The following is a 27,288-nucleotide window of genomic DNA, read 5'->3' on the forward strand; positions in this document are numbered from 1 at the left end:
TCTTATATTCACAGTCCAAAAGGAAGAGAGATGTAGAGGTATTTCTATTGACCTTGTTGGGTTATGTGCCCATGTTGATCAACCATTATGGCAGGATATTGGGACACTTTCATGTACTTTAATTGGCCATCATGGGTAGAATGGAAGTGAGTGAAGTGTCAGCGTTGAAATTGTCTGTGCCACCAGGATCATGTGGATTGAGGGTGGGATGATTCACCAAAGGGAAAATAGTTTCCTGACAATAAAGGTGGGAATATGTTAAATCGGCAAAAAAGTGTAGCAGAGAACTTCTCAGTGTTCTGGGAACACTGAAAATGGTGTAAGTACACACCAGGTGTGCCCTTGTATCCTCCCCTCTGAGCTCTCAGGCAGCCAGGTAGTTGTCCAAGCTCGGAGTGCTTGGTTGGTCACCTCTGGCTACTTAGTGTTTCAGATATTTACCCCACTCTTCTTTTTTTTTTTAATTTTTATTTATGTATGATAGTAACACAGAGAGAGAGAGGCAGAGACATAGGCAGAGGGAGAAGCAGGCTCCATGCACCGGGAGCTCGACGTGGGATTCGATCCCAGGTCTCCAGGATCGCGCCCTGGGCCAAAGGCAGGTGCCAAACTGCTGTGCCACCCAGGGATCCCTACTCCACTCTTCTTATAAACTTGATATTCATGTGTGCTGTGAAATGGAAAAGATTGGGAAGTACTAGAGTGATCATTGGGTTTGTTTCTTTACTCAATAAATGTTTAAGAAGCAGTGGTAGAAATAGAATTTGGTATGTTATACTTCTGTTGATTATTTCTTGGATAGTTTTGAAAGAAATGAGTGTCCTTGTGCTGTTAAGATGAATAGTAGAGTGAAATGCTTAAATGCTTATTCAAATTCTTAACATAAGCAAAGGCCGTAGCATTAATAATGTAGAAGTAGAGTTTTTGTGAGAAGGATAAAAGAAGTATCCTTGAACTAGGACATACTGTTTGTTTGTTTATTAGAGAGAGAGAGAGAGAGCAGGGGAAGGGGCAGAGGGAGAGAATCTCAAGCAGATTCCCCACTGAGCGCAGAACCCAACTAGCAGATCCCATGACCCTGAGATCCTTACTGCAGTTGAAATCAAGAGTCCTGAACACTTAACTGACTGACCCACTCAGGTGCCCTTAGGAAACACTGTTTTCTCCTCACTTCTCCTTATTGAAGTGACCGTTTCATACCCTTTCACTGGACCTTAGTTATAGGTAAAGTAGCCAAAAGGAAAGGACTAAATATTTGGAAAAAGCAAGTTTTCCAGTTGGAATAGACTCAGTTGAAATGAGTTATGATTGTAATCTGTTATTGGAGGGTTGTTTCTATTTCTTTCATTAAGTTAACAGGTCTGTATGAGATGTATTAATGCTTGATATGTCTTTGCCCTTTCTTACCTTATAGAAAGAAGCTATATTATGTTTAAGCACTCTGGCTCAGATTCATGCACAGGTAGTTGATACTAAACAAAAGCCTTAGACTACTAATAAGCAGAAGCTAAGTAAATAAGTAGGTAAGAGAAGAAATTTCGAGGCTATTTTCTTCCTTTGTTTTGGCAGTCACTTAACCTCTGGTGGAATTCGCTGGCTTGCAGTATGCTTACTAAGTATTGAGTTTTTGTGTCATCTTGATTTATTGAAAGAATCCTACTGTAAGATCTTGTGAGAAAAAATATTTGAAAAGTTTGAAAGACATGAGGTATGCTTTGGTGTGCTTGTTATTATTCTAAGGTATTGAAATTATGTTCAGTGCTTTTTTTGTTTTTTTGTTTTTTTTGTTCAGTGCTTTTTTAACAGTAGTACAAGTCAGTATCAACTAGAAATGTTATATTCGTGTTCATAACCATAAGAAAATGCGCCTTTTAGAAAATATGTGATTGTGTTAATCTTACTTATCATGGAGTTTGGTGGGTCCTCTTCTTCTGTGAGTTTTCAGCCTTCATCTCTCACCTGGTTTCACAGGCCATGCATTTTCCATTGGGCTTCATAGCTTTAGGGCCATGGAAGACTAATGGAGTTAAGTAGTCTGAAGGGAACTTGGCTTTGTGAGTACTGTTTTAGAGTTAACTAGATGCAAATGATTATGTTAAAATAACCAGATAATTACCCAAAGCTACAGCAATAAATTGACAGATGAAAAAAATAGGAAAAATTACCCCCCTACCCCCACCCCATCTAGGAATGCTGTCAGCAGTTACTAATAATCCTGATAGTTTTCTTACCTGGACATCACTAGATTGAATTTGAGGAAGATACAAATTCAGGTCAGGCAGTGGTCAGTAAAAGTTAGGTGCCTTTTACATTCTTGGAGGGAATGTCTTCTGGGGTTCTGGGGAGAGATCCAAGAACGAGCATCCTGTGTAAATTCCCATGGATGTCTTGAAAGTTTTAAACACATCAATTTAGTTTAGACAGAGTTTTTCATATCACAGCTTTTGCTTATAATAAATGAGAGTGCCATCTATTTCCTAAATTAGTGTTTTTTCTGGAAATAAAAGTTGATAGATTCGTGTGCTTTTTGGTTATATTTATATAATATAGTTCCTGCCTTTCTAATGCTGAGTAATGTTATTTTCTTTCATTTTGATATAAGTCATTCAGAGTATTTTCAGAGATGCCTGGATGAGAACTGAAGCACAGGGCTTCATGGCTCATGTACAGTAATGTCCAGTTGGCCTTACTCTTCCCTCTTCAGAGAGCTGTTTTCCTACTTCTGTGATTTGTTCAGGACCTGGTTTCATCGAGTGTGAAGTCAGCGGTAGTGAATGTTAAATGTGGATTCTACTTAGTTAATTAAGGGATAATAGGACTCCAGGCCTAAAGGAGGATATTTTCTGAACTTTACAGCTTTCTTTTTTTTTTTTTAAGTATTCTCCACACTCAGCGTGGACTCCAGTGTGGGGCTTGAACTCATGACCCTGAGATCAAGACTGGAGCTGAGATCAAGAGTCAGATGCTTAACGGACTGAGCCACCGAGGCACCCCTACAGTTTTTTAAAAGGGCAATAACAAATCATATTTTGAACCCTGAGCCAATGACTGGGCAACTCGTTTATAACATGATTGTGGACAGTTTTGGAAATGTCTCACACTGCTAGAACTTCTTAGGGAGAGGTTAGTTACTCTTCATCAGTAAGGCAGCTTCAGGTAAACTCCATGTATTTACTTGGGACTCACCTAACCAAACTGCCAAGGTGTTTTTCCGATCCTGGACACCCTGAGAAGAAAAGGCTGCTAAAAGTTCTTAAAACCTTCCCTATCTATTACCTTAGCTATATTATATTAACTGCATTATTAGCTATTTACTATAATATTATAATTGATTACATTACATACTTAACAGATTATGTAATTATATGTTAAATACATAAATATAATTATTTATTATATTGGATATGTTATTAAGTATAGCTTCCCTATAGTTGTTGGAAGTGAGATTCTCCATCTAATCCTGAAGAATAACAGAGCTGTTGGAGGAAGTTCTTTTTCCACATCGCAGTAGGTTTATACAAAAGCCTTATTGGAATTTTTAGGGGCTTAATAGTAGATCTTCTAAATATATATAGGGAGAAGACCTGACAAAAGCTTATAGTCTCTTCTGGAAATCAGGGCTCCTTGGTAGGGGTTTTAAAACCTGAGAAAGCGTTTTTTTCATATGTTTCTACATATAGTATAAGAGTTTATGGCAAGATTACATAGATATCTGCATTGAATGTTAACCACAAAGTTTAGTGCTTTTTAGATAGGCCAAGATGGTTTAAAATGAAATCTTATAGTTAGTATCTCACCTTCAAAGAAAGAATTCTAAATACTACATGTAAAGAACATCACAGTTTCTTTTTGACTGGCTGATGGAATGTGTGAGAAAGGAGAAGTTTATGAATTTTGAGTTTAGAGAACTACACATTTCTTCCTTAAAACCTCCCATCATTGAAATGCTGAACAAATTAAGTTTTGTGAACCTCACTGCCTTTCTCAGACCCTGGATACTTGCTTATTTTTCTCTTTTTTGGAAGTGGGGAGAGAATTGCGGGGGGTTTTGTTTGTTTTTGTTTTTTTACTTCCCTTTACAGCTCTGGGGTCTTTTATTTCCCGTTTACATTTTGGTTGTTAATTCTAGTTAAAGGTCTTGCTTAATGGGAACAATGGCATTCTTTGAGAATTTAATTTTATCCTTTGTAATGTTTTCAGAGCTTAATATTTTCCATTTGTAAAAGCGTACACACTTCTGAGCCATTTGAAATCACTTATGTGGCTGGGTTCATGGCTCAGGACTTGCTGGTCTTTTAAAAGTCATATATTATCACATAGTAAAAAAAGCTGACTTTCAGGGCAGAATCCTGTGATAGTTCTACTCTGGGTCATAAGCCATATTTTAACATGGAAAATGAATAGGAAATGTGTGAAATTTAATGGCCTGTAAGTTACTGCTGTGAGAAAAGGAGAAAATATATTCTATAAAAGAACTTGCACAAAGAGTCTTTGGACACTTTGCAGTCTGTTCTATTGTCACTAAGTTCTATGAATTGTTACCCCCTGAAGTCAGCCTGCTTTCTGTGTTCTTCACACCAGCAAACAGAAGCCAGAATGTACAGTACTTTTAATAAAGAGCTTTACAGATAAGAAGTGCTGTACTACTCTTTCCTCGTAGCCATAGCATCGATTATGCCTACAGCAAAATTGGGCTGAGCTTGTCACCATGAAACAATTAGACAAAAAGAAACACAGACTGAAATTCAAGGTCAGGTATCTATTCCATTCTGTGGGAATATGCTTATTTCTTCTTTATAAACCCTACATAGATATCTGTAGAATAAACATGTTTTTAACTGACATTTGAACCCTTTACTGTTTTTCTGAATTTTTGTTGTTGTTGTTGTGTTTGGTATTTTTTCCCAGAAAGCCTAGAATTTTTACCCAGCAAGGAGTTCTTTATGAATTTCTTGCCTTCCCTGAGTGTTCGTGTTGGGCAGGGTTTCTTTTGAGGAGTCTGTAGATCGTAAATCACTTAAAATTCTCACTGAAATTGTTTGATTGTGATGTTCAGTTCAACCATGTATCGCTGTGATATTCAGTAGTTCTAATCGATTGAACTGAAAACATTTGTCTTGTTGTGTCACTGAGCACGGAGTATAGCCGGGGAGGGCCTGGGGCCCCGAACTGCATTTCGAATAGTGGAGTCTTTCTGCTCCCAGTTAAATAACCAGGCAACAGTAGCTTTGTCTTCTGGTTAACACTCTCTAAGGAAACTGCTTGAGATGGACGTCTAGTGTTGGTGAAGGGCTGGGAAGGGGGATCAGAACTTTGAATTTCAAAACAGGCATGAGGAATTCCTCTCAAGGGGAAAACACACCAAAGTCCGCCATTGCCAGAAGAAAAATTTGTTATTTTAATGAGAGGACAGGGCAAGGAGAAGGTGGTCTTGGTCTTCTGCCTACTTGCATCATGGCCAGACACTCTAAAGTGAAGTTGCCAGTCGACATATTTTACCATTCATTCTTCAGCTCTTCCATAATCAGCCTTTCAAATACGAGGAGAGTCTTATTTATGGAAACATTGCTTTACATCTACAGGAGCAACCCATGCAAGTTCCCTGCAGCCAATTTGGCATTGATTCGTAAATATAAATGGATAATGAAGGCTCACCAGACTTTGAGAAAATTTAACAGCATTACTAATTAGAGATCTGTTTCCAAAAGAAAGAGAATTCAGGAAGCAGAATATAATACAAAAACAATCTATATCCCAAGAGATGTTGGAAAGCTATTCTATGTTTTTATATTGTATACAAAAATACTGTTGTGACAAAGAAGAAATTCAATGACAAGGGATTTTAGAAATGAAAAATGTGATTGCACAGTACATAAATGGAGACAGGATTAGTGGTTTACAGAATGTGCAAGTAAATATTTCAGAATATAGGACAAAAAGTTTTTAAAAGTTAAGACATTGAGGGTCAATATTGGGAGTTATAGCATCTTTCTATAGAAATTTCAGTTGGAGGGGATCTCTGGGTGGCTCAGCGGTTTAGCACCTGCCTTTGGCCCAGGGTGCAATCCTGGAGCCCTGGGATCGAGTCCTACATCGGGCTCCCGGCATGGAGTCTGCTTCTCCCTCTGCCTGTGTCTCTGCCTCTCTCTCTCTCTCTCTGTGTCTATCATAAATAAATAAATAAATAAATAAATAAATAAATAAATAAATAAACAAACAAATAAATAGATAGATAAATAAATAAATCAAAAAAAAAAAAAGGAAAATTCCAGTTGGAGGGAATGGAGAAAGTGGAGGACAGAAACTTAAAACATGACAGAAAACTATTTTTTAAGCTGAAAAGACCAAGGGTACAGATTGTTAGGACCCTTTGAAAGCCAAGCAGCATATGTAAGAATAGATCAATACCTAAATTTGTCCCTGGAACTTAAACAATAAGGAAGAAGGCATAAGAGATTTTTAGAGAAAAATGGGGAAAAGAAGAACTTAAAGCAAAATTGATCTTAATTTTTTACCAGCAGTACTCTGGGTGCTGGAATAGACGGGAGTACTGCCTTCTAATTTCTTGGGGAAATTCACTTTCTATCCAGATTATTTGTCCCCATTATTCTGCTTTTTATGACTGATGGTAATAAAGACTTTTCCAGTTGTGCAATAATTCAAGAGCCTTTCTTGTTTACTGGTTTTTCTGAGGGGAGATGGAGATGAAACCCCTCAAGGACGTGCTCCAGCAAAATGGAAAATAAATCCAAGAAAGCACAGAGAAGAAATGTTGAATGGTGATCAAAATATCCAGTATACCTTGTGGTTAATTTAAAATAATTATTTATAGAGTATGAAAAATAATTACCTGGAATTAAGATCCAAGTTTTAAAATATGTTGGGGGTAGATAGTGGGAATGTGATAGTGAGAAGAGTTGAGAATGTGCTAAGGGTGAAATTGTTTTGGAAACTGAGTAGTTCCTGATGTTACTGGAAAAACAAATTGAAATATTTATGTAAACCCTTATTAGTAGCAACTAGTGATTTATAATTTCTAAATAATGTAACAAAAGGAAGAAAAATTAAAGAAAAACCCTAAAAGGATGGCAAATATTAACATAAAATAAGATGGTAGGAAAAATTACAAATAGACAAGTTATGACAATTACTGTGAAGGAATTAAATTATCTTATCAAAAGAAAGACTCATATACTATACAGTGTTTCTAAGAGGCAAACCTTGAAACAAGTGACACAAATTGAAAATAAATGGTAAAAATTAAAAGCTAGGTAGATTATTAAGATAGAAGATGTGGTAACATTATCATCTGAGGTAGATAATACAGAATCCAAAATAAAAAGCCCCATAGGTCAAAGGATATTTTATGTTGACATAGGTAGAATTCCAAGTCAGATTTCATTTAGAAGCCGTTCCATTGAATGGAAGTAAGGAATCTGAAAAATATGTCTGATGGTAATGTTGCTCTCTTTCTGGATGTTTTGGCCATTGTTCATTCAAGAAAAGGAAATAAAACTCACATATGTACTATAAAGGAAAAAAGCTTTGGCTTTTTAGAAAATGCAAGAGAATCAAAGCTGTTGCTTTTCGAATGGATAAGAGAGTTCATTACAGTGGATAGATGTAAGATCATTGTACAAAACCAGTTGATCTTACAAAAAACCCAATAAATTAAATAACATTGGCAGTATATGGTAAAGGTATAATATACAAGCAGTATAGAAACTGTAACTTGAAATGCTAGAAATGTATAGAAACAGTTTGATGTAATTATAAAACTTCACCAGGGCATCTGGGTGGCTGAGTAGTTGAGCATCTGCCTTCAGCTCAGGGCGTGTTCCCAGGGTCCTGGGATGGAGTCCTGTATTAGGCTTCTGGTAGGGAACCTGCTTCTCCCTCTGCCTATGTCTCTGCCTCTCTCCCTGTGTCTATCATGAGTAAATAAGTAAAGTCTTATAAAAAACAAAAACAAAAACTTCAACAAAACACAATGGCTTCTAGTATGATACTTTTGCTATGGAATTCACATCATAAATATTTATCATTGAAATTTAATGATCTTATGATTGCAAGACATTTAGTTTTGTTTTTTCCGTTAATTACCTTTAATTGGTATATGGGTTCTGATTCATTACCATAAATTCGCTGCAGAAAGATACTCAATTAATCAATTTCACATATAGTGCGGAGGGGCCAAATGTGAAGTGTTTGTCATGTTTGCCAGCTTAACTGAATTCTGAGTTCTGTTGAGTAAATTGGTTCTAGACCTTTTGATAACCTTCCAGTGCTAAATAGCTTTAAATTGTTCTACTCATTAAAGCTATAGTATCTTCTTGAACAAAGCAATAGCTAATAAAAATAGCTAACATTTACATATGCTTATAACATACCAGTCACTATTTTAATCACTTTATTTGCATCTATTAATCAACTCAAACAGCTCTTTGAGGTTGCTACTGCTACTATTTAGGAACTGAGGCACAGAGTTTGATTAACTTCCCCAAAGTCACACAGCTAGTAATGGGCAAAGGTGAGATTTGAGCAAGGTTTACCAACTTCACATTTATAAGATTGGCCCAGTTAGTTGTAAAGTGAATTAAATGCTAAGAACCTCAACATTTGTTTGAAATCTGGTCAGATCTTCAATCTCGTGTGATTATTTTTGCCTCTATTCTAGCTTCATTATCCCTTATATAAATAGGCAAATACATTTAGCCAGATATTTTATACCTAAATAGAACACCTATAGCAGTCTTAACTCCTGAAAGCATAGATCAAAGGGTAGATTGAGAAGATCCAAGTGAATCAGCAAATCAGCAAGCATCGTCGCAGTTGGGCTTATTGCTTAATGATCAAAAATGATTTTATACATTTTTGTTTATAATGATCATTACTGAGAGATTCTGAAATTTAATCAAAGTCAGGAATATTAGTGAACAAAAATGGTTATTATAGTCTCTTTGAAAAATAAATGTCAGTCAGTGTTGAAGAAAATTATACGTTGGTTTTTAGGTTTGAAACATTTAAAGTATTTGGTATGATATATAGCTAATTCAGGATCTTGAAAGGGCATGGTGACATAAGTTATTCAGTAAATAGTCAGAACCTGCTTGGGACACACATTTATTTAGAACTTGGGACACAGAGACCCTTACTGGGGGAATCACAGTGCTTAAGGAAGATAGAAATATCCTAGCAGAGTACTGCGTGGTGAGCGCGATAATACAGGGAAGCATAGGATGTGGTAGGATGGACCCCAGAAGGGCAATGAAGTCATAATAGGAAGACTGTCTGAAGTAGATGATTCATAAACTAAGCCTTGCAGACAAATACAACTTAAAAAGTATCTTTGAAATGAACAAGAAGAATATATTGCCTGTTTTTATGCTCTATAAAATACTACTCTTTATATATGACATTTATGTGATCCTCCTTGAGTACCATTGTTGAGCAAACTGTAGAATAAATAAATTTCATTACTTTGGGTGCTGGAGCAGAGTTTTTAAATTTTTAAAATTTTTGTTTTGTTTTCATTTTTTGTGAACCATAGGTTCTCTAGCAGTAATATATTTTACATTTCAGATGTAATTCTTTTTGTTGGAGAGTGAAAGAAAGCCATTGATAGTCACAATTGTAACTAATTGAAAGAATTGGTCAGGATTTGGTGGATTTGATGGGAAAGGTCTATTCTAGAATTTTTAAAAAGATTTTATTTATTTATTTGACAGAGAAAAAAGAGCATAGGCAGAGGGAGCAGCAGAGGGAGAGGGTGAGGCAGACTCTGTGTTGAGCAGGGAGCCCAACGTGAGGCTACATCCCAGAAACTCAGGATCATGACCTGAGCTGAAGGCAGACGTTTAACCGACTGAGCCACCCAGGGGCCACCATTCTAGAATTCTTAAAGTAGGACAGCTGTGTTAGTTCCCTTACCAGAAGTCTTGAGACTTGTTCTGTCCCTTTGTCTTTTCAGCACACTGGACTTCTACCCTGCCAGTGACAATTTTGAGCTTTTCATGATGGGTAGTATTAAAGACCCTTTGGCCAATTGTCAGAACAGTAATGTAATGCAATTGGGCATTCTGAAGTCAGTTTATTTCAAATGAGTAGACATGGTTACAAACTCAGTGGAGCCAGACGAGTAGTTAAGGAGTGACTTGGGATAATTTCTGTGTGTCAGACTTCCAGTATATTGATTGGACTTTCAGAGGCCCCGGGTCCTGTTATCCTTGTTCAGGAGCATTTTTGTGGTAGTGGATCATAGCTGTATTTAAGACAATTTGTGTCCCCTCCCCTGCTCCATCCAGAGAAAATGAGCATGTAAAAATATATGTAACCTGAATTTTTTATCATATCACAGAGTTAAATAGCACTAAAGATGAATGAATATGATTAAACACAGATTAGCAGTTTTAGGTGTCCTATGGTTATTCTGAGTATAAGCGATCTTCATTGGAAATTTTGAATAGATTACAATTAGATTTAGAATTCATAAAAGGAATTCCCTAAGGGAAATAGTCTTATTTTTTTTTTGTCTCCTAGTGACCTTGGACAATTCCTGGTCAGATTAGTTCCTGGACAGGTACCTGCTTTGTTGCCTGATTGAATTAATGCACAAATATATTAGGTGCATGTATACACTCCTAGAACCAAAAAACCCTATTTTCCAATATTGTTGTGTGTTATCCAGACTAATAAAGGAAACAGTGTGGAGTCCAGGGATAGAATTTAGGTTAGGTTAGATTACAGGAAAATCTTGTTAAATGAAATCCTATTAATTTAGGGTTCAGGGTAATTAGATACAGGCTGAGTTAAAATATAAGCTGATTTTGAAGCTATTGTTTTTAGGCAGTTTGGGCTTGCTCATTTGCATGAGTACAATGAATGTGCCAATTTAAAATGATCACATTATCTATTCATTAAGACATATCAGCAGGGACTGGTACTTGGCAACACTTGGCTAATTGGTTTGTTACAGTATGTACATGAAAGTAATCGAATTTTGTTTCTTTAACATTTTTTTCTTGAATCCAGTCTTTCCTACCTTCATTGTTTCCAGTAGTCTGACTATTAATGATAATTATACTGGTGGCATTTTACTCTACTTAGGTGTATTTAGTTGTCAAATTGTATTCAGTTTTTAATGGTGCATCTTGATCTGGGCTTGGAATTCTCCTTCAGCTTGAAATACTGTAGATACCTTGTTTTTACTAGGTCTCATTTTATTAGGCATTTTCAAAACATTCACTTTGTCATATATTCATTCTCTCTCTCTCTCTCTCTCTCTCTCTCTCTCTCTCTCTCTCTCTCTCTCACCTCCTATATGGCAGGTTCTGGTAATACTAAGATGAAAGGGTATAGTCTGTTTTCAGAAATCATGGAGCTTAGTGTGTTGACAGAGGCATTAAAATTTACTGTTTAGTGCAGGATGGTGATTGCCGTTGTGGAGGTTTTTGTCAGTGTCCTTGGAACCTACATGAAGAGGAGCACAGGTTTCCCAGATATGGGGGAAAGGAAGGCATCCAAGGCAGGATGAAGAGCACGTGCAAGGACACAACTGTGTGGCAGGTCACAGTGGGAGAACAAGGCTGCAGGTCGTACTCTGTTAAACTGAGGTGCATAGGGTACAGGAAACTGTTCCTTGAGTGGATTCTGGGCAAGTATTTGGAAGCAAGATCCTGAGAGCCTTGCAATAAGAAGGGAGATGAGGGTATAGATCCTTTACATCTTTGGTGAGGTTTATTCCTAGGTATCTTATGCTTTTGGGTGCAATTGTAAATGGGATTGACTCCTTAATTTCTCTTTCTTCAGTCTCATTGTTAGTGTATAGAAATGCCACTGACTTCTGGGCATTGATTTTGTATCCTGCCACGCTACCGAATTGCTGTATGAGTTCTAGCAATCTTGGGGTGGAGACTTTTGGGTTTTCTATGTAGAGTATCATGTCATCGGCGAAGAGGGAGAGTTTGACTTCTTCTTTGCCAATTTGAATGCCTTTAATGTCTTTTTGTTGTCTGATTGCTGAGGCTAGGACTTCCAGTACTATGTTGAACAGCAGTGGTGAGAGTGGACATCCCTGTCTTGTTCCTGATCTTAGGGGAAAGGCTCCCAGTGCTTCCCCATTGAGAATGATATTTGCTGTGGGCTTTTCACAGATGGCTTTTAAGATGTCGAGGAATGTTCCCTCTATCCCTACACTCTGAAGAGTTTTGATCAGGAATGGATGTTGTATTTTGTCAAATGCTTTCTCTGCATCCAATGAGAGGATCATATGGTTCTTGGTTTTTCTCTTGCTGATATGATGAATCACATTGATTGTTTTACGGGTGTTGAACCAGCCTTGTGTCCCAGGGATAAATCCTTCTTGGTCATGGTGAATAATTTTCTTAATGTACCATTGGATCCTATTGGCTAGTATCTTGTTGAGAATTTTTGCATCCATGTTCATCAGGGATATTGGTCTGTAATTCTCCTTTTTGGCCGGGTCTTTGTCTGGCTTTGGAATTAAGGTGATGCTGGCTTCATAGAACGAATTTGGAAGTACTCCATCTCTTTCTATCTTTCCAAACAGCTTTAGGAGAATAGGTATGGTTTCTTCTTTAAACGTTTGATAAAATTCCCCTGGGAAGCCATCTGGCCCTGGACTCTTGTGTCTTGGGAGGTTTTTGATGACTGCTTCAATTTCCTCCCTGGTTATTGGTCTGTTCAGGTTTTCTATTTCTTCCTGTTCCAGTTTTGGTAGTTTGTGGCTTTCCAGGAATGCGTCCATTTCTTCCAGATTGCCTAATTTATTGGCATATAGCTGTTCATAATATGTTTTTAAAATCGTTTGTATTTCCTTGGTGTTGGTAGTGATCTCTCCTTTCTCATTCATGAGATGAAAATTTATCTCAGATATAGAGGAGATGAAGTTATATGACAGGATGTTAGAAGTGTTGGTGGGGACATGGAAATGCCAAAATGATTTTGAGACAGAACACCCAGTAGAACTTGTAGAGTGATAGGAATAAACTTAGATGTCTGAGTACTAAGTGAGGGTCTAGAAGTTAGGAGATGACAAGATGAAGAGAAGAGTGGAGATTTTTGCAGCAAGTTGCTGGAGTGCTGCCAGCCTCTCACCTCAAGCCTGGTGACAGGGACTTCAGGGAAACTCTACCTCTTCCCCATCCAACTGTGTGTATCCCTTGCATTTGGAGTGGGCAGATGTATAAGATGACTGTCCCCAAAATCTAACATCTAAAGGAGAGGGTTGGGCTAGCCATTGTGATCCTGGAGGCGAAGGAGAGAACCAGCAATGTGGGGATTGGCTTGCATGCCTAGAATTTGTCAAAATGGAAGACATGACCATGTTTCTGGTGGACAGAGTGCGGGCAACATGGGCAAGGAACTACAGTGGACTTGTCTCATCTCGCTTTACAGGTTTGCTTAGAGGGTTATACACACTTCTGAAAGAAACAGGATTCCTGCAGCATGTGGGACAATCAAACCAGAAGGGAGCATCTTACCTGTATCAGAAGTCTCAAGAGAACTTAATCTTGCAGGTTTAGGCTGCTTGCCAAGGAGCCAGAGGAGGGTCCCTTTGGGGTATGTGAGCTGTAAAGACACGCCTCCTTCTGTAGCAGAAGGAGTGCTGACACTACTCTTCTCTGAGAGGCTGGCCCCCTTCCAGGGAAGGAAGGGGGAAGCCATGCCTATCAGCATCAATTAAAGGGAGTTAGCAGAGGGCAACCCCTGAGAATTTCTCCAACTGTCACTATGAAAGGGGACTCCAACTACCTCCATTTTGACTTCAGACTTTCTGGTGGATTAAGTTTTTCTTTCTAGCTTACCTCTTTCTCTTTTTTTAAAAGATTTTATTTATTTGGGAGTGAGCAAGTGAGCGAGCATGAGTAGGGGGAGAAGCAGAGGGAGAATTAGGCTCCCTGCTGGGCAGGGAGCCAGACATAAGGCTCCATCCCAGGACCTTGAGATCATGACCTGAGCTGAAGGCAGACGCTTACCCCAAGAAGCCACACCAGCCCCCTTTCTAGTTTATCTCTTAACTGAGACAAAAGACCATGCAGGCAAAGCATTCCCTGATGGGAACCGCAGTTATCCCCTCAAGCGATGAGGAATGCCCTGAGCCAGCAAGACCCCATCCATGATTGACCCCAAGACAGTGATGGACCTGACCTTAACTGCCCACCTGCATACACCCACTGACCTTTGTCCTACATTGTCCTTAGACAAACATGGAAGTATTTCTCTGTACTGTGGAGGCTGCCTTCTCGACATTAGTCTCAATGAAATAAATTCCTTCTCCTTTTCCCACCACTGGTCTCTCTGCCTTTGGATTTTATTGGTGGCGAGGGGCTGAACCTGGTCTGTATGCGACCCCTGCTCTTTCACTCCTGTGCCCTGGTACAACTATATACCTTCACTGCAGAGATTCTGCATTTAACTATCTTAATCTCATCACAAGGCAGTAAGAAATGTGTAGCTGTCCTCAGGTTAGTCTTCTGTGGGCATTGAGTGATGCTGAACTATTTATTGTATTAGAGGTTGCCAGATGATTGGTTCATTTCACACCTTTTCCTTTGGTTTTCACTTTAAAATTTTTTGTGTATTGCTGAGGTTTACACATGGCTGTCTCCAGATTTACTCTATTTGAAGCTTTTCTCAGTGATGTCATATTGCCTTTATAATTAATGGTGAGTTGCTAAAATATTGTGATGCATAAAAGTAATTGCAGTAACCAGTTATGCCTATTCTGTCCCTTTTCATGTTTCTTCTCCTTTGAGACATCGATGGAATTTCATTTAACCTGTGTAGAAACCAGGAGCCTTATACACATTTCTGTTGCCTGGTGAAAAATCGTTGTTACCTGTTTTAAAGTGCTCAGTGAGCATCTGATGAGTTCTTAGTTATTTTTTGAAGCCAGGGAGGATTCAGGCAATGGTCTGCAAAATTGCTGAAGGAAGTCCAGGAATCTTTTTTAAAAATGGTGGAAAAATGAAGAATCATGCCTGCATATATTAGGTTGTCTTAAATCAAACCCTAGCTGAAGCAGTAGTGACACATGCTGTTCATGAAAGACTTAATACAGTTCTTCTAATCGGATGAATTGTCTTGTTGTGCAAAAACTGTTATTACACTGTGTGTGAAACCAACCATGCTGCAGGGGGAAAAATTAAATCGCCTGACTGAGAGGTCACTTGTGAATAGTAACACAAGATCTATTACCGTTATTAGGGGCTCTGGAGGACATTCACCCTTTTATGGTCTTTCAACTGCTGGAATGAAATATTTTAGTGGTAAATGACACCCTTCTGGGAAATCCTCCGAGGGATTCATTCTTTGCTGTTTGTACATTTTAAAAAGGGGGAGGGGCCTCAGGGGAAAAAATCACATTGTTCCTTTCAGATCACTTAAAAAATTTACTTATTTTGACTTGGTGTGATGACGATTGCCTTTTAATGTTCCTCATTTACACCATTCTTAATCTGGGTCTATTAGTATCACACTTTATCTTTCGTAACATGTCAGGCACATTCTGTAATCTTTTCCTTAGGGAAATTCATGATCACATGGAGGCTCAGACACCAAGGGTATATGCAATTTATGTCAAAATCTGGATTAAGCACTTTAAAATTCATGAAATGAGAAGTGTCCTTATTTTGTTTATTTTCTTTTGAGGATCTCTGAGTGTATATAAGGAAGATTATGCAAGTATATATTTTAGTTCTGCATGGCAACCATGCTGAGTGGTAAATATTTTAAGAAATATTTTCAGAAGTGAATGAATAGCTATTGATCTGAGGTGCAGCTTTATAACATAGTTATTAAATTGGGAACCGGAGTTCCTTTCTTATGGATTACATTCATTATAAACTGTCAATCCATTCCGGAATTACCACTCTTGGATTGTCTGCCTTTTTGCTATTTTGCTATATGGTTGAGATTAGCTTTTATGGGGGGAATAGAACAATATAAGAAATCAAGAGCATTGCAAATAATTGGAGTGATTTTTTTGTGAATTTTGAAGTCTTACCTATTTCTTCCCATTATTTGAGTTTTGCATCTTTTTTTTTCTTCTAAAACTTCCTTACTTTATTGCCCCAAAGATATGGAACCGTTATAGTGATGTGAATAAGCATACAAATTCTGTTGGATTTTGGGTTTCTCAGTGCCTTCTTTTGTTACAGGTATTTTGATGGGTTCATTAAAACCTATCTGTTGAAATGGGGGTTGGTCAGAAGAAGGAAGAGAGGGAAGCGAATATGTTGTCAGTAGGAATAATACGTAGATATTTGAGCTTCACCTGGAAATAAAAATAATTTTGTAAAATGGGAGATAGAAACCCTTTGTCAGGTTGCTAATGAGAGGCTTGACCTAGCCGCTGCTGCTGTAGCATCTTTGGGGATGATGAGAGATGCAAAATGCACTGTTGCTAGGCAACTCTCTTGGCTGCCTTTGGAGCAGGTTCATATGTGCTAAGAGCTAATGAATCCTCATGTCTGCTCTTTGAGGCTGTTCAAAAGCCAATGAAGACATACCGGACATTTAGCATTTACAAGTACCTGAACTATTCTTGCCATGTCATTTACCCACTAAAAAAATTAAGTTGACCATTTAGTGTGTACTGAATATTGCTTTATTTTTCAAGGTATATCAAGATTTGAGCCCTAATATGTTTTCAGAAAGGAGCTCAATAAGGATGCCTTAGTTCCTATTGACACTAGTTAAGTTGTTCTATGTGAAGGATTGTTTTAAATTCGAATGCTTTTTTGCACCCCCCCTTAAAAAAAAAAAAGCAATCATTTGTTGGAACTTGCCTCTTTAAGCCTCTTAGAAAGTTTTAAATTATACTGTCTTCATGCCTTGCTCAGCCCAAAGGCATTATTTCTAAAGTTGATAGAAATCTGGAACCCAAAACTAATTTTATAGGTGGCCTGCCTAAAACTCCTTCCCTTTCCATCCTCCCACTCCCAAATCCTGGGCAGTAGCCTTTAACAAGTACAGAACATGAATTAAAGCCTGATAAGGAACATCCTTGCATCAGATAATGAATCTAAGTACTTGTAAGATCCCACCCAACCTCTAGTAATAACTACCTATCAGGGGTGCTGTAAGGATTACAAGATTCTGTGCATGAACAACATTGTTATGTGCCATATGAACACAGGTTTTTATAGTGAATTCCAAGGTATTGTCTAAATCCAACAAGAATTTTGTATGACTGGATTATTAGCTATTAGTCAGGCTTGTTAATATTTTGGTAGGATATGGGATAATTGTAGTGGGATTTATTTGTAACAGGATTTAGCCTATACCTTGTTTATATTTTGGTTGTATTAACCTCTGATTCTTCCTAATGTCATAGCACCTAGTATAATACCATGTAATAGAAGGCATTCAATCTGTATCTATTGCTTAAAGTTGTGTAAACCTCCTGTATAGACTAAATTAAATTGTTTCATTTCTTGTAATATTGCAAAGTATACTGGAGAGTCTGTTGTGATTCTGTGTCTATGTTTTCTCACTTTTAAAATAAGAATAATAGAAGAACCCACCTCATTAAATTCATCATGTAGAGTAAATGAGATAATCCAGAGTAGAGTACCTGGTTTATAATCAGTGTTCAATAAAAGTTATGTATTATTAAAATTTTGGTTGATTTTTATAGCCCCTTTTATTCATTTCACAATTATTTATCTACTGCCTTATGTTCAAGGAGCAGTGCTAGGCTATTTAGCAAATAGACATGTTCCTTGCCCATCTGGGGCTTATTGTTATACTTTACTCCCCAAGTGCATGCAATGAAAGCCATTAACTGTTTACTACCTGTGCCTGTGTGTATGTGAGCGTGAGTGTCAGTGTGTGAGTGTGTGTGTGTGTATGTATATGTATGAATGGGAGAAACTACATTTAGTATATTTAGGTGCATTAATGGGATAAAGAATAGTGCTGTTCAGTAGAAATACAACATGAACCACATACATACTTTGAAATTTTCTGGTAGCCACATTGAAAAAGTAAAAATAGGGGTACCTGGGTGGCTCAGTTGGTTAAGCCTCCATTTTTTTTTTTTTTTTAAGATTTTATTTATTGAGAGAGAGAGTGCACATAAACAGAGGGGAAGAGTAGAGGGAGAAGCAGATTCCCCGCTGAGCAGGGATTCCCCTGACCCTGAGATCATGACCTGAGCTAAAAGCAGATGCTTAACCAACTGAGCCACCCAGGTGCCCAAGCCTCTGACTGTTGATTTTGGCTCAGGTCATGATCTCAGGGTCGTGGGATCGAGCCCCATGTGGGGCTCTGAGCTCTGTACTCAGCGTCTGCTTCTCTCTCTTTCTCCTTCCACGCTTCCCCCTGCTCACACATATGCTCGCTCTCTCTCTAAAATAAATAAGTAAATCTTAAAAAAAGTGAAAATAAATAGATGAAATTAATTTTAAAATTTTAATTCAATATATCTGAAATATTATTTTAATGTATAATATGAAACATAAATTTAATATATAATATGTATTTTAATATGTAACAATTAATGCAATATTTCATCTATATATATTTGTATTAAACATTCCGAATTTGGTACATATTTTAACCTTATAGCACATCTCATTTTAAATGCTCAGTAGACACATGTGGCTAGTGGCTACTGTGTTGAATAGTATAGAGGTACTATAAAGATATCCCAATGCTCATTTATTTGATATATATGTAAATATGTACTTACAAATACTTTTTTAAAAAAAGATTTTATTTATCTATTCATGAGAGATACACAGAGAGGCAGAGACACAGAGGAAGAAGCAGGCTCCCTACAGGTCGCCTGATGCAGGAATCGGTCCCAGGACCCCAGGATCATGCCCTGAGGTGAAGGCAAACGCTCAACCACTGAGCCACCAAGTGTCCCACAAATACTCTTTTCATTGATTTTACTTGGCTAAAAATAGCCTTACAGTTTCTGCAGTGGGATAGAAACCTAAAATAATTAAGAACAATAATTCTTAAAATGGAATATTCAGAGAGGTGCTCAGCAGGTGAGGCTATGTCAGGAAGCTGTGTGTGTGTGTGTGTGAAGGTAGCCAGTCCTCAAAACTTAAACTCTGTTAACTTGTCTTCTTTCTTCAGCTAGTCTTGAGTTTCATCCCACTCGTATGTTTTGGGCTAATAGTATAAAGAATAGAAATAGTGTAGCTGCCTGCAAGGCATTCCCAGGCTAGTGTGGGCAACAAATGTGAGAAGGAGTAACTATTACTCAAACTGTACTGAAATGAAGTTGTGCCCAAAGATACAGTGACAAACAGTATTTAGAATATTCTTTACTGAGAAAGTGCGAATGACTCAGTTGGCTTTAAATATTTTTTATAGCTATAAAACAATAGTTTTCATAGTTAGTTCATAAATAGTTGAACTCTCATTTTGAAAACAGAGGAACATATACAAGGTTCAGTGAGCAAGGGAAAGGATTTGCTTTGTGCCTTGAAAACTAAGCTGAGCAAGAAGGCAGTGGGAGGAGCATGATCAAATTTGGTTCCTTGACATCAAGTGTCTTCTTCAGGTGGGAAATTTACCCTCATTCCTCCAGTGAGCCTCTACTGGGTCCTACTATCACCACACTCATTTCCACCTTTTTTACTAGTCCTGTACCTGCTGGTCATTTACCATCCAGTTTGGTTCCATCACATACTGAAGCATTGCTCTAAATAATTTTAGTAAAATATCCTCTTTTTTTTTTTTTAAACTAAAGTAATATGGAATAGTCATATGGAAAATATCCAAACAATATAGTTTAGTATATATTATACTCACAAGCAAACACATTTATCTTTTTTTTTCTTTTTTTGATTTATTCATTTATTCAGTAGTGACAGAGAAAGGCAGAGACATAGGCAGAGGGAGAAGCAGGCTCCCTGGGGGGGAGCCCGATGGAGGACTCGATTCCGGGATCCTGGGATCATGCCCTGAGCCAATGGCAGACACTTAACCACTGAGCCACCCAGGTGCCCCACAAACATACTTATCTTAATCTACCTCTTCCCCCTAAAATATGCGCACAAAGGCATTGTGTTTTGTAAATGTTCCTTTGCAGGGGCACCTGGCTGGCTCTGTGGGTTGAGCATCCAACTCTTGATTTTGGCTCAGGTCATGATCTTAGGGTTCTGTGTTGGGCTCCATGCTCAGCGTGGAGTCAGCTTCTCTCTCTCCTCTACCCTCTGCTTGTGCACCTGCATTCTTTATCCCACTCTCTCTCTCCAAAAAAAAAAAAAAAAAAAAAAGTTCCTTTGCAGTTTGTGTTTTTCTGTTATTAGAATGTTAGAGCCATTTTTCCATGATAGTTATACAGATCTATTTTATGAGTGTTGAAGGGCAGTGTATCAACAGGTTTTTTTTTTCTTTTAATATCTAAAGCTTAATGTGTGTACCTATTTCCACATGGACAGACATTTAAGTTGTCCCTGTGTTCTTTTTGCCATTATAGATAATGTGGTAGCAAACGTCTGAGGTATTCTTGTGCCCCTCAGCCCTTCAGAACAGCCTTGTTCAGTAGAACTTTCTGAAATGTTCTATAATATGTGCTATCCCCTATGGTAGCTACTAGCCATGGACGACTATTGAGCATTTGAAATTTGGTTAGTGTAGCTGAGGAACTGGAGTTTTATTTAATTTTCATTAGTTTAAATTCAAATTTAATAGCCACATGTGGCTTGTGGCTACTATATCAGGCAGCCCAGCTCTAGAATCTTGTCCTTCCTCTGAAAAAGGAAAAGCAGTCATTGTTACACTCGTAGTATTTTACACTTACCAAAGGCTGTCTTGAATTGTTTTCTTGTTCTTATATCTTAATTTCTGTCCATAGAAACCATTTTCTGTACTTCAAATCTTCAGAGTTGAGTTTGGCTAATTCAGTCAATGATGTTTATGATTCTAATTGTTAGTTCCTTGACAGTAAACTCTTTGAGAGCAGGGGCTGACTTTTCTTTGATGTATCATTAAAGCTTAACACAGCACCCACCATGGAGTTGACCCTCAAATATTTTTGATTGGTAGGTGTATAATGCATAGGAAAGTTTACTCCTACTATTGATATTTGGAATACTCTAGAAGTTATTCTTTTAAAAAATCTACATAACATATTTTTAAATTGCTAGGTTTTTTGTTTTTATTTTTGTTTTTGTTTTTTTTAGCAAAATATAAGATGATTCAGGGTCAAGGGTCTATAACACTACCCCTGAATTCAGTGATTTGCTAGAAGGACCACTGGACTCAAGATATAGTTGCAACTATGACTATGATTTATTATAGCAAATGGGAAAAAAGCAAAATGTGCAAGGGAAAAGATTCATTGGATAAAGTCCAGGGGCAACTAGGTACAAGCTTACTTCTTACAGGGGTCCTCTCCCAGGGGGGTCTCCCAGAATGCACTTTATTCCTCCGGCAATGAATTATGACAACATGTGTAAAGTATTGTCTACTAGAGAAACTTGTTAGAGACTCTGTGCCCAAGGTTTTTATTGGGGCTGATCAGTGTAGGAACCATGTTTTGTTTATTTGTACACATGTTTAGACATGGCCATATCAGTAAAGAATGGTAGGAACCCATAGAAAATCCACTTTCCAGGATCCCACCTGGAGGCCAACTTTGCAATCAAGTCAATTAAGGATGGCAGTCTCAGGTTTGCTACATTAACTCTTCTGTGCACAAGTATTTTCTGAATATTCTTCTTCTTAAAGTGTATCCATCTTTACTTAGTAGTTTTCATTGTTTAACCCTTAGTGAGCTCTTTCCTTTCTAGAGAGCAGGTAAATATTCACTTACCATTCTAGTTTCTTAAAAGATTAATTCTCTCTGATTTTAATTCTTGATCCATTGGAGTTTTTTTTCTTGCATGGTAATGTGTTAGGATTCCTTCTCATTAATCCAGTTTTTCTATCACCATTCATGGATTAATCTTTTTTTATCCTATTGGTTTGCACCTTCTGCTTCTATCATGAATGTCATTGTCAGTGTCCTTTTCCTAACATTCATTTTATCTTTCTAGCCTAATGATATTCCTTAATCCACAGATCATGCACAATAGGAGTTTACTAAATCTGTTTTCTTTCATTCCTTAATGGTATACCATCTACTCCAAGAAATGGAATCAGTCTTCTTATTCATTGTTGCAAGAAATTTACATCAATCCTTTTTAATGTTACTGGCTTCTTTCATTAATTTCACTTCATCCTGGGTGTTAATCTTCTTGGCTAATAAAGCATCCTAATAAGATCATTTGTTTACCATTATTCATGCAGACCCCATTTAATGGTCAGCCTTTTATTTGAGACGAGGACCTTATAAAATTCACAGTATTAAGATATTTACCACTTACTTAATCTTCAAAGGATTTTTTGTCATCGAAGAAGAGTGAATATTGGAATCATACTTTATATTCAGCCAACTCGTGTTAGCCATGTAATCATTTTTTCTCAAATGTAGTATGGATTGGCTCCACATCAACTATAGTCAGTCTAGCATAGTTTTTCATATCCCAGTAAATTGACCTGACTTTCATAGCTTTGGGTTCTTTGAGCAATTTACTATTTTAATCCAGAAGTATTGACTATTTTTACTACATAAGTGCTTACTAGCTGAGCTATATTTAGTTATATCCCATTGTTGGAGGGCATTCAAACTCCTCCTCCCAATTCTTTTTTTTTTCTTTTTAAGATTTTACTTATTTATTCATGAGAGACACAGAGAAAGAGAGGCAGAGACACAGGCAGAGGGAGAAGTTGGCTCCGTGCAGGGAGCCTGATGTGGGACCCAATCTTGGAACTCCTGGGTCATGCCCTGAACCAAAGGCAGATGCTCAACCACTGAGCCACCCAAGCATCCCTCCTCCTCTCAATTCTGATGTACACAGTGACATACCCAGTAATAGAGATTGACTGTACCTGATTGGAAGGAAAAATACATACATTATACCTGAAGGACATTGGCTTTTAACTTGTGTCCTGCCAGTCAGCCACTAAAGATTTAGGTCTCATCGTGATAAAAATATAAAACCTACTTTTTTCAGGGAGGAAATTTTATGCTTACAGGAATTCGATCATTATACTTACCATTTATAGCAAGTGTCAAAATGTTAGCAATCGAAAAAATTAATGTTGGTTTTAGTTCTTTCTCCCACTGGTGGTTGCGTGTTAATTATGTGGCTAACCATTACTTTATAATTTTTCTTATGCCATTTTCTAAAAATAGAAATTGTTTCTGACTCTGAGAGATAATGAAGATTCATATGGCTAAGGAGACTCCTCAGGTGATTTGATACTTGACTTTACCTTATTTTAGTCTAGCGGTATTTCTCCTGTTTTTCCATACTTGGAGCTTCTGTGCTGTTCACCTGATTTTCTATGTGCTGGAACTTCTTACCTCAAATTCAATGGATGTCCTGGTAACATTTTGATATGCTGGTAACATTTACTTAGTATTTTCTAAATCTCTATTAATTTGGTCAGAATACTCTCCTTAAGTACTTCTCTTTGCAAGTGTTTTATCTTAAATAATTATTTACAGAATCATATAACTGTAACACTATTTTATTTATTTATTTATTTATTTTTAATATTTTTTAATTTTATTTATTTATTTATGATAGTCACAGAGAGAGAGAGAGAGAGGCAGAGACACAGGCAGAGGGAGAAGCAGGCTCCATGCACCGGAAGCCCGATGTGGGACTCGATCCCGGGTCTCCAGGATCGCGCCCTGGGCCAAAGGCAGGCGCCAAACCGCTGTGCCACCCAGGGATCCCCTGTAACACTATTTTAAGATCCATCTTGCTGAATGGAATCAGAGCAAATTAGGAGTAATTGATGCATTCTTTTTTTTTTTTAAGATTTTAATTATTTATTCATAAGAGACACAGAGACATAGGCAGAGGGAGAAGGAGGCTCTCTGCAGTGAGCCTGATATGGCTATATGATATCCCAGGACCCTGGGATCATGACCTGAGCCAAAGGCAGATGCTCAAGCACTGAGCCACCCAGGTGCCCCAGTGTATGCATTCTGAAAGCATTTATGGTATCCTGGGAACCAGAAGTATGGTAGGCAGAGTGGCAAGTACATGGGCTTTGGAGGTCAATTGTTTGGTCCAATCTTAACTCTGGCATGTGCCAGCTCTTTTAGCTTGGGCAAATTGTTTGGCCTTCACGAGCTTCAGTTTTGTCATTTGAAACACTGTGATAATCATGATTTTCTGTAAGTATTTAGGAGAGTGTTCACAGTAACTGTCCAATAGATGTTAGCTGCTAGTATTAGAGGAGTCAGTATAGATCAGATGCTTAGTCTGGACTGGAATAAGGCTAGAGTGAATCGCAAATAGAAGGTTGCCCAGTGGGGGCTTTCTATTCTAGACATCTTTCTTCCCTTGACCTTGTTTGACTCTGAAAGTTTACATTTCAGACCTGGGACTACTTATCAATTATGTTTTATATAAATATAATTTAAATCAAAGAAGAAGAACATTGTACTGTTTACATTTCTTTGATGTTACTGCATGCCTGCAGTTTCCTTATCAGTGAAAGAAATTATTAGCTTTTCAGCACTTTGTCAATGGACTGCTTTCCAAGGTATTTGTAAATGTGCTGCCGAAGCGAGCTCTTCAAGGTATTACTTAAATAATAAGCCGAAACCATAAGTAGTTATGTCAAGTTAAGTGAGGAAGGTAGAATTAACTAATGTTTAAGGCATTATGCCCTTTTTTTTGGTGAGAATAATTTTTTAAAATTTTCTTCAATGTTAAAATTATTAATGCATTTATGCTTCTCTTTGTATGTACGATTCATTCATTGAATGTATAAAAATGTAGTTTTTTATTTCTAAATTAATGCATACTGTTTTCTTCCACTGTTTTATAAATGGCAAATATACTTGCATATGAATTTACTTTCATGTTTTTCAAGGGCAAAATCTTATGCAAAGATATTTCAGCATTTATCTCACTGAAGGACATAAATGAAATATGAACTAGGAATGTACCTGTGTAGTTCAGGTCTAGTTTCATACAACCGAAGTCTGAAAAGTTAAAGAAAACCTGATAATGCTTTGGATTTTTGCCTCTTCTACTAGATGACCATGTCTTAAATTATTTCTTTTCACTAGTGTCCTTATTTCTGTGGATATTAATTTATTACTGTATCTTTTATATAGTGATAAAATATGAGCTCTCATTCATTTAAAAAAGAGGGAGAGTTGTAAACATTAATTATATATTCTTTCATCTGATGACTAAGATAAATAGCAAAGCACTTTCTGTATAACCCCATAAAATATTGCCAACATAGATGTTTTTCATGAAATCTAGAGTTAAATTTTTATATTCTGTTCTTTATATGATTGACTCCAGGGAGATGCTGATTTATGTCTCTCCTGCTTGCTTTTTCTTGTATGTTTTGTATAATCACAGGGAGAAGTCTTACTTGATAGCTGTTTATCCTGTTATAGATGGTCTGGAATCTCTGCTTTCACTCTGCCAAGTAGAATGGAGGAGTGGACTGGGACATGTACTCCACTAACTGGCTTTGTCATCCCTCTGGGCCTCACTTCCATCATCTGTAAAATAAAATTGTTCAGGGGTGTCTGGGTGGCTCTGTTGGTTAGCGTCTGACTCTTGATTTTGGCTCAGGTCATGATCTCAGGGCTGTTAGTTTGAACCCCTGTGTCAGGCTCTGCATTGAGTGTAGAATCCTCTTGAGATTCTCTCTCTCTCTCCTCCTCTTCCTTTCCCTCCCCCTACCCAAAATAAATAAAGTTGTTCAACCAATAGAACTCGACAAAGACTCTTAAAAAACAACCCCTTGATTCTTTTTTAAAATTATGGTACAAAACCACATATGAAATATACTTCTTAGCAGAATTTTGGGTTTAAGGTACAGTATTGTGTATAAATTTTCCTCTTGCAAGACTGAATCTCTATACTCACTGGATAGTAGCTCCTTGTTTCCCCTTCCCCTCAGCCCCCCAGCAGTCACCATTCTATATTCTTCTAAGACTGCCTACTTTGGATACCTGGTACAAATGTGGAGTCACGCAGTATTTGTCTGTGATTGGCTTGTTTCGAGTATAATGTCCTCAAGATTCATCCATGCTGTAGTATGTTACAGGATTTCCTTTCTCTTAAGGCTAAGTAATATTTCATTGTTATGTATAGACCACAGTTTCTTTCTCTTTTCACCTGTTGATAGATATTTAGGTTGTTTCTATCTCTTGGCTATTGTGAATAATGCTGCAGTCAGCATGAGAGTGCAAGTACCTCTCCCAAATCCTGATTTCAGTTCTTTGCAATTATACATAGAGAAGGACCCAATATTCCCATTTTGTTCATTATTTTCTATCAGTCTTACAGCTATTTTTTAAAAAAAAGATTTATTTTTTTGAGAGAGTGAGAGCAAGTGCGAGGAGAGGCAGAGAGGAGAATCTTCAAGCAGACTCCCTGCTGAACGTGGAGCTCAATGTGGGGTTTGGTCCCAGGACTCTGAGATCATGACTTGAACCAAAACCAAATGACTTGAGCTTATCTGACTGAGCCACTCAGGTGCCCTAGTCTTGCAGGTTTTTGCCTCTTATTTCCTCTATTGTATCTTACTTTGTGTTTCATCATCATTATTATTATTATTTTTTTTTTGTAGGGAAATGCTTTGATTCCTTACTCATTATTTTTTGTGTATCTTCTCTAAGTATTTTCTTTGTGGTTACCATGGGCTTATAGAAAACATCTTATAACAGTGTATTATAAGCTGATAGCAACTTAACTGCTGTTGCATTAAAAAACTCTTTTATTCTCCCCACACTTGGTTATTATTGGTACAAATTACAGGTTTTTATATTGTGTATCCATTAACATATTTTTATAGTAATAGTCATTTATACATTGGTCTTTTAACTCCTATACTAGAATTTAAAGTGTTTTATGCACTATCATTACAGTATTCTGTGTTTTTCTATTTATTACCTACCTTTATTTTTAAAAATACTTTTAAAGATTTCTTTATTTATTTGACAGAGAGCACAAGGAGGGGGAGCAGCTGGCAGAGGGAGAGAGAGAAGGAGGCTGTCTGCTCAGCATGACCCTGGGATCATGACATGAACTGAAGGCAGACACCTAACTGACTGAGCCACCCAGGCGCCCTCCCCTTCTTTTTAAAAAAATATTTATTTACCTTTATCACTGAATTATACTTTGATATGCTTTTGTGTTGCTATTATCCTTTAATTTCAACTTGAAGGGTTTCCTTTTCACATTTCTTGAAAGGAAGGTCTGA

At 37.4% G+C, this 27,288-nt stretch overlaps 1 protein-coding gene and 1 long non-coding RNA gene across 3 annotated transcripts in view; both read left to right on the forward strand.

Annotated features, from left to right (window-relative positions):
* FOCAD (focadhesin) overlaps positions 1-27,288 on the forward strand; it is a 313,675-nt gene that overhangs the window by 114,710 nt on the left and 171,677 nt on the right. The gene's annotated exons all lie outside the window — the stretch shown is intronic.
* LOC119873919 lies at positions 1,067-27,074 on the forward strand. The gene is made up of 3 exons (XR_005366811.1): positions 1,067-4,750; positions 23,231-23,288; positions 27,030-27,074. It is a non-coding gene; the product is annotated as an uncharacterized LOC119873919 (long non-coding RNA).

Source organism: Canis lupus, chromosome 11 (genome assembly GCF_011100685.1).
Source record: "Canis lupus familiaris isolate Mischka breed German Shepherd chromosome 11, alternate assembly UU_Cfam_GSD_1.0, whole genome shotgun sequence".
Lineage (NCBI taxonomy): Eukaryota > Metazoa > Chordata > Mammalia > Carnivora > Canidae > Canis > Canis lupus.